Source organism: Hemiscyllium ocellatum, unplaced genomic scaffold (genome assembly GCF_020745735.1).
Source record: "Hemiscyllium ocellatum isolate sHemOce1 unplaced genomic scaffold, sHemOce1.pat.X.cur. scaffold_283_pat_ctg1, whole genome shotgun sequence".
Taxonomy (NCBI): domain Eukaryota; kingdom Metazoa; phylum Chordata; class Chondrichthyes; order Orectolobiformes; family Hemiscylliidae; genus Hemiscyllium; species Hemiscyllium ocellatum.
This window is the reverse complement of record NW_026868223.1, coordinates 597,875-606,161: the sequence shown is the minus strand read 5'-3', so window position 1 is coordinate 606,161 and position 8,287 is coordinate 597,875. Positions and strand designations below refer to the sequence as shown.

At 44.7% G+C, this 8,287-nt stretch overlaps 1 non-coding gene across 1 annotated transcript; it reads right to left on the bottom strand.

Annotated features, from left to right (window-relative positions):
- Positions 1-5,680: 5,680 nt before the first annotated feature.
- Positions 5,681-5,754, bottom strand: trnai-aau (transfer RNA isoleucine (anticodon AAU)). The gene has a single exon. It is a non-coding gene; the product is annotated as a tRNA-Ile (tRNA).
- Between the last annotated feature and the right edge of the window lie 2,533 nt (positions 5,755-8,287).

Here is an 8,287-nt window from a genome sequence, read left to right as displayed (position 1 = left end):
CAGAGTGAAAGGGAAGGCTGGGAGGTATAGGGAAATCTGGATGACTAAAGAAATTGGGTGTTTGGTTCAGAAAAAAGAAGGAAGCATATGTCAGGTATAGACAGGATAGATCGAGTGAATCCTGGGAAGAGTAAAAAGGAAGTAGGAGTACACTTAAGGGGAATTCAGGAGGGCAAAAGGCGGACATGAGATAGGTCTGACAAGTAGAATTAAGGTGAATGCAAAGGGTTTTTACAAATATATTAAGGAAAAAAGGGTAACTAGGGAGAGAATAGGGCCCCACAAAGATCAGCAAGGCGGCCTTTGTGTGGAGCCGCAGAAAACGGGGGAGACACTAAATGAATATTTTGCATCAGTATTTACTGTCGAAAAGCATATGAAAGATATAGACTGCAGGGAAATAAATGGTGACAGCTTGCAAAACATCCAGTTTAGAAGGGAGCAAGTGCTGGATGTCTTGAAACGGTTAAAGGCGAATAAATTCCCAAGAAATGATCAGGTGTAACCGAGAACTCTGTGGAAAGCTAGAGAGGTGATTGCTGGGCCTCTTGCTGAGGTATTTGTATCATCAGTAGTCACAGATGAAGTGCTAGAAAACAGGAGGTTGGCAAAAGTGGTGCCACTGTTTAAGAAGTGTGGTAAAGACAAGCCAGGGAACTATAGACCGGTGAGCCTAAACTCAGTGGTGGGCACGTTCTTGGAGGGAATCCTGAGGGACAAGATGCACATGTATTTGGAAAGGCAAGGACTGATTGGGAATAGTCGACATGGCTTTGTCCGTGGGATATCATGTCTCACAAACTTGATTGAGTTTTTTGAAGAAGTAACAAAGAAGATTGAGGAGGGCAGATTGATTGATGTGATCTATATGGACTTTAGTGAGGCATTCGACAAGGTTCCCCATGGGAACCTGATAAGCAAGATGGAATACAGGGAGAACTAGACATTTGGATACAGAGCTGGCTCAAAGGTAAAAGACAGAGAGTGGTGGTGGAGGGATGTTTATCAGACTGGAGACCTGTGACCAGTGCAGAGACACAAGGATCACTGCTGGGCTCTCTACTGTTTGTCATTTACATAAATGATTTGGAGGCGAGCTTAAGAGATATAGTTAGTAAGTTTACAGATGACACCAAAATTGGAGGTGCAGTGAATAGCGAAGAGGGTTACAACAGGATCTGGACCAGATGGGCCATTGGACTAAGTGGAAGATGGAGTTTAATTCAAATAAATGTGAGGTGCTGCATTTTGTGAAAGCAAATCTAAGCAGGACTTATACTCGTAATGCTAAGGTCCTAGGGGGTGTTGCTGACCAAGAGACCTTGGAGTGCAAGTTCATAGCTCCTTGAAAGTGGAGTCGCAGGTAGATAGGATCGTGAAGGTGGCATTTGGTATGTTTTCCTTTGTTGGTAAGAGTATTGAGTACAGGAGTTGGGAGGTCATGTTGCGGCTGTACAGGGCATTGGTTAGGCCACTGTTGGAATATTTTGTGGCCTTCCGTTCTCCATCCTATCAGAAAGATTTTGTGAAACTTGAAAGGGTTCACAAAAGATTTACAAGGATGTTGGCAGAGTTGGAGGATTTGAGCTATAGGGAGAAGCTGAACAGGCTGGAGCAGTTTTCCCTGGTACTTCGGAGGCTGAGGGGTGACCTGACAGAGGCTTACAAAATTATGAGGGGCATGGATAGGATAAATAGACAAAAGTCTTTTCCGTGGGGTCAGAGAGTCCAGAACTAAAGGGCATAGATTTAGTTTGAGAGGGGAAAGATAGAAAACAGACCTAAGGGGCAACTTTTTCACGTAGAGGATGGTATATGTATGGAATGAGCTGCCAGAGGAAGTGGTAGAGAATAGTACAATTGCAACATTTAAGACGCATTTAGATGGGTATGTGAATCGGAAGTGTTTGGAGGAAAATCAGCTGGCTGCTGGCAGGTGGGATTAAATTGGGTTGGCATATCTGGTCGGCATGGACGGGTTGTACCTAAGGGTCTATTTCCGTGCTGTACATCTGTATGATTCTGTCACTCATGGAGGATATAAAAATAAGCTGTGCGGTTGCGTCTGGAGAAAATTAAGGGCATAAAGGTTTGTAGTTAACGAAGGAAATTACATCATTCGGGACCAACAGAGTTTACAGAGACTGAGTGCGTTCTAGAGACAGGAAGAGTTCATAGTCATCATTAGAAATGCAGAAACTAATTTATGAGAGAAGCAGGGTCACTCTGCTTTGTGCCCAGAGACAAGGAGGAGTCTAACAGCTGGAGGAGGTTACTAAGGTAGAGAGCTTTTTTCTTGTCATGACGGGAAGGTTACAGAGGTCATGAACGTAGTAGGAGTTCAAAAATTTCACAAATACAGGGAGGTCTTTTTTCTGGTCTGGAAAGGACGACACTGACCAGGATGGCTTCAGGAACTGAAGAGTTGTTTTTCGTCCGTTAAGGAGAGATGTGACAGAACCCAGGATTAAAGGCAACGGCAGAAACTTGAAGAGTTGTACTGGGAGGAGGGGCTGACAGGGATAAACAGGGTTGTTGGGGCTGATAGAGATAGGGGAAGGTGGTATCTATGAAACAGACAGTGGAGAAACTGACCGACATAGGGAGGGTTCTGTGGAACAGATGAATTTACAGACAAGGTGGTGATAATGAAGCCTGAGATTTTTGTCATATTCCTTGCCCAGCATTGTTCCGACATCATGTCCTCAGGTTCTGAATTAAAGCCCATGAACCCTTCCCTGTGCTGCTGACTGCGTGAGTGATCTTACCGGCTGTAGGATTGACTGAAGGCTCCAGATCTCACTCTCCATCTGTCTCTGGATGACCAACCATCTTCAATGTGCTGATGGACGAGACAGGAATTGGGAATTCTGCTGAGTCAGTGACATCAAAAATACTTGCAGGAGACAGAGAAATAGACAGAATGGGAAATTATTCTAATGCAATCAAGGCAAAACATAGAGAATGGCACTGAGTCCCACAGAGATCTGGAAAATCCCAATCTCCATCAATGGCCTGTGCAGTTGCTTCCCTCTGGATTGGAGAATGTTGTTGGCCCAGGATCTGGAGTACCTGCAAGAGCGAGAGACACTGACAGAGGCAGTAATTAAACCCACACAGTGAGGGATATCACATGGAGAGAGACTGAGTGATATCAGCAGAGTGCAGGAATGTATCAGGATCACACAATAGTATCATCAGAAGTGGTTCTGACCAGTGAGCACTGCTACCAGTACTCAGGGAAGACTGAGCTATTTTATTGGAATAGGTTCCTCTGGTACCAAGATTATGCAGTGATCGGACACAGATGAGGAGGGGGACAGGTCTGAGGTGAATGGAAATTCGGAAGTCCAAAGAGAAAGGTTGAAATATTGGAACACCATGGAGATGTAGATCAAGACCAAAACAGAGAAACAGTAAGGGAGTGAGTTTAATTAAAATACGACATTGTCAAACAGATTTGTGACAGGAAATTATTGGTTAACATAAAGTAAGTGCCATTTACGCACCTCACAATTCCTCATACGCCACAAGTGACAACACTTCCGCCCCTCACATCATCGCTGATGTCACACACTCAGTGAATTCAGCGGCCCCCACTGCCGTGTTTGCCACCACGTCCACCCCCATCAACAACAATCACCTGCATTGTGCTGACACCCCCCAGGTCCCACTGTCAGCATCCCCGTCCCCAGAAACCTGAGGGGAACACCACCCTGCTCAAGACTCCACGCCCATTCCCCCTAACACCACACTCACTCCAGTTACAGGCTCGGTCTCTTCCCCAAGCTCCACACCACGCCAGATCCCAGCTCCCAGTCTTGGCGAGTTTTCACGATTCTCTCTGACCTCAACCAGAAGGAGGATGAATGACCAGTCCTCAGGAAAGGCCTCAACTTTATCACCCTCTGTCTAAGGGTTAATGAATTAAATACACGCCGTGACATCGAACACTTCTTCTGACGCCCACGAGCTTACTTTCACAATGTAGAGACTCGCCAACCTCCGAGGATCCCATTGCCCACCTCCAATGCACTCCATCCACCAGGAGACCCCATGATGTCCTATTACCTGCCTACAATTTCTTAATTTCCAACTACCGCTGAGACATGAACCACCTCAAACTGGATATTCATGGTTTCTTTCTGCTCCCGACCGAGGCAGTTGCTTTGGTGTCAGCAACAGCGCAGAACACACTTGCACGTTTTGCTCAATATCACATATTTCTAATGCAATCTTCATTTGGTGGGGCAGTGCAGAACGAGAGGGTACAAATCTGGTGTGGGAGGGTGAGAATTCGAAAGGCAATGAGGAGCAACGGCTTCACGCAGAGGGTGGTGCGTGTCTGCAATAAGTTGCCAGACGAGCTGGTGATGACTGGTACAATTCCAATACTTTTAAGGAATTTGGACGTGTATTTGAATAGGAAGGCTTTAGAGAGACATGGGTCAAGTGCATGCAATCGCGGCTGGATCAGTTGAGGATATCTGTTCGGAATGGACGAGTTCGATCAAAAACTGTGTTTCCAGTGCTGTCCATATCTATTGGCTCTAAAATATTGCATGTGAAATGATAAAAAAGATGAAAAAATAATGAAGGAAAAATGTCGAAGTTGTTAAATTCAAACAACTTCAGATAATTTTATTTTCAATTATTTTAATTACCTTTTTTATTTGTGTTTCTTTCATTGTTCTGTACTTTTTATTTCTTGATTGTCTCCCTTTCTGTCGCTTTCCACTCTGTCAATACATTTTTCCTCTCCTCTTCCCGCTTTGCTACGCTTCTCCCCTGTTTTCCATTTAGTCTGCTTCACACATCCCCCACATATTTTGCCACATAGCACTGGCTTCAGCCTTGGTCATTCGCAGCTCCTAATCACCCTTTAATCTCTCCGTGCTCTGTCATTATCACCTTTGCATCTGGAGCCCTGACTCACCTTCTCTCAGCATGGTGTAAATAGCTCCCTAATTCTCCCCTTTTTTAATCTTTAACAAAGGGTCAGTTATACTCGAAACGTCAGCTCTTTTCTCTACTTGCAGATGGTGCCAGATCTGCTTAGATTTTCTAGCATTTTCTCTTTTGGTTTCAGATTCCAGCATCTGCCGTAATTCGCTTCCATAAATGGCTCTGTCATATTGCTGGGGATATGATAACTCCAGTGTCGATGCATAAGAGGTGAACAAGCGAATAAATTCCCTCTGGAAGTCGCGTGAAAAGTAGTAACAGAGATCCAGGAAAATAAGATGAACGAATCTTTGATTTCAATTGAAGCCTGACCTCTGGTTCTCCTCCGAGACTGTGCCAGGTCGACTTAATACTGCATATATTTCATGTTTTGCATTTCTTTGTGAAAACAATTGAGACTGATTGATTTGCTGCAGACAACATCCAAGAGTCATCATGGGTACGGCGATCGAGTTGTGCATCTATCCCTGTCAAATGTTTTATTGCGCTGGCGAGGCTTTCTGTTTGGTGATTTTATGGTTCACATTGTTTGGAAATACAGCAACGCAGCTGAGATCCGGCGTGGGACCAACGAGTTGCTGTTCCAAGACAGCGATGACTGGCTTTCGAATGAATACACATCTGAATCGATCATGTGACAAGTTCTTGCAGGAGGTGAAATTAAAAGCCGCAGCGAACTTGGGCACAGGGTAACTAACGACACAAGTACTTCACCTGGCCAATGTGGGGATCGAACTCACGACCTTGGCGTTATTAGCACCACGCTCTAACCAGCTGAGCTAACCGACCAACGCAGCCGAGCTCCCAAAGCAAATGCCTACATTGCCCGTGCTCACAATCAAGGCGTCTATTCATTTTTTGATTTGATATCGATCGCCCGCTCGTCTGAGGTATTTTCTTTCGTTGCAAAACTTTTCAACAAAAAAATAGCATTGACTTTTCCGAATGCGTACACTCGAGCTAACCATTTGCTCTGATATCCAAAATTAAGCACAATGTCCGGACGCCTGCAATTTCAATGGCAATGCCACCAGCTCAGCTGCAGCTTGTCATGCTGACAAATATCGTCTGGAGAAACGTACATTCGACGATCGCTCACTGTGCTTCTGTAAATTCACATACCTTTGGAGTCAGGGTTTTGTGCTGCTTATAAACTGCTGCGAATTAAATGCTAAATGCATTTGAATTGTAATCTAACAGTGGGATTCTTTCTGCTCCCGAAGGCCGCAGTTGCTTTAGAGTGAGCAACAGCGCAGAACTCAATTGCACGTTTTCCTCAATGACTCATGTTGCTTATGCAATCTTCGTTTGACAGCATAGTTAGCAAGTTGTCACGCCTTCCTGCAGCGTTTGTCAGCGACAGATCAGCTGCTAAGATGACTGCTTCAGATAGCATGCTACATCCTACATTTGAAAATGGAAAAGGTGCAACGTTTACAGGCTGAACGCTCTCTCACTATTTTGTCTGGCGCGTCAGAGGCTGGGAGCTGATCTTATGGAGGTTTCGCAATCATGAGGGGCATGAATCGGATAAGTAGATAAGTTCCTTTCGCTCAGGTGGGGCAGTACAGCACGACAGGGTATACATCTGTTGTGGGCGGGTGAGAAATCACGACCTTGGCGTAATTTGCACCACGCTCTAACTTCTAACCATTTTTACACAATCATATCACTGGGGGTGGGTAAACTGAAGTCTACTCCAGTACTGGCAGACTTAGAGTTTGTCCCATGCAGTGACGGTGTGTGTGACAAAGATATGGAGGGTGTGTAAGATGTAGTGTGGGAGGATGTATGAAAAACATGGGGAGGTTGTGTGAGACTACAACAGGGATGATGTATGTGACCAGACAGGCAGCGTATGTGTGACAAAAACAGGCACTATGTCCTCAAATATGAGAGAGTTTTTAGATAATTTATTTATGTTCGGACTTGCCATTGAATGTTTTGATGGACAGTTTGCATGTCCAGCTGCTATATTATTTGTTTCTAGAAATGTTAGCCTGAAATAAATTAAGTATGATCCCTCAGCACTGATCCTCCGACAGCACCCACTCTCCCAACACTGAACGGGCGCCGATGGCACTTACTCTGCACTGGACCTGTGACAGTACCCTCTCTCTCAGTCCTGACCCCACCAACAGTGCCTGCTCCTTCAACACTAACCCTCTGAATGTGCCCACTCCCTTAGAATTTATCCTATTACAGTAACCGATCCTTCAGCAATAACCATCTGAGAGTTTCTGCATTCTCAGTTCTGATGCTCTGACACCGTCATCTCTCACAGCACTGAATCTCCAAAAGCGCCTGCCCTTTCAGCACTCACCTTTTGCACTGGAAAGAGAAAGCGCCGTTCTGGCCCTCTGACAATGCATGCTTTCTTGGCTCCCGTTTAGAGCCTGGTTCTGGTGTGCTATTTTACTCACTTGCACAGTGTTCAGAAGTTTCGAAGCAACCAAAGATATAATCTGTGAATTGCTGCGCCAAATGATAATAGCAGTCTCCTGCGAGTGAGCGAAACAGAGGGAGGTGAACAGAAAAACTATTTGTCCCTATCAACTTTGATAAATCCTGCCTCATCCTCAACACAAGTCCATAACCTGCGGCCAGACGACCTTTTATTAACAGTCACAGGCCACAATGGATTTGTTACTAGGTAATGGATTGGCCCGGTGTTAGATGTGAAGGTAGGTGAACAATTCAGTGATCATGAACACAGTTCTGTATGTTTACTTAAGCAATAGAAAGGGATAGTTCTGTACTGCAGGGAAAGATGTATATCTGAGGGAAAGGCAATTAGGATGACATTTGGCAAGATTTAGTTTACACTAGATGTGGAAAGAAACGGATGGTATGAGCACAATTGAAATGTGGAGCTTATTAAAGGAACTGATATTGCATGTACTTGATGAATATGTGCCTGTCAGTTATGAAGGAAGTTGTCGAGCGAAGCAGCCGTGGTTTACTAAAGAACTTAAAGCTCATGTCAAGGGAAAGTAGGAGGTTTATGTTAGGATTTGACTTGAATGCTCAGTTAGGGCGATTGAGAGTTACAAGTTAGTGAGCAACGAGTTGTACAGAGAGTCCAGAAGAGACAGGAGAGGACATGAGAAGTCGCTTGCGGATAGAATCTTAGAAAACCCGGAGGCTTTAGACATGTATATGAGGAATCAAAGAACGACGAGAGTAAGATGAGGACTAGTCAAAAATAGGAGTGATGAATTGTGTGTGGAGTCAGAGGAGGTAGGAAGGCTCCAAACGAACATTTTTCGTTCGTATTCATATTGGTTTCAGACAACGGTGTAGAGGAGAATCTGAGATACAT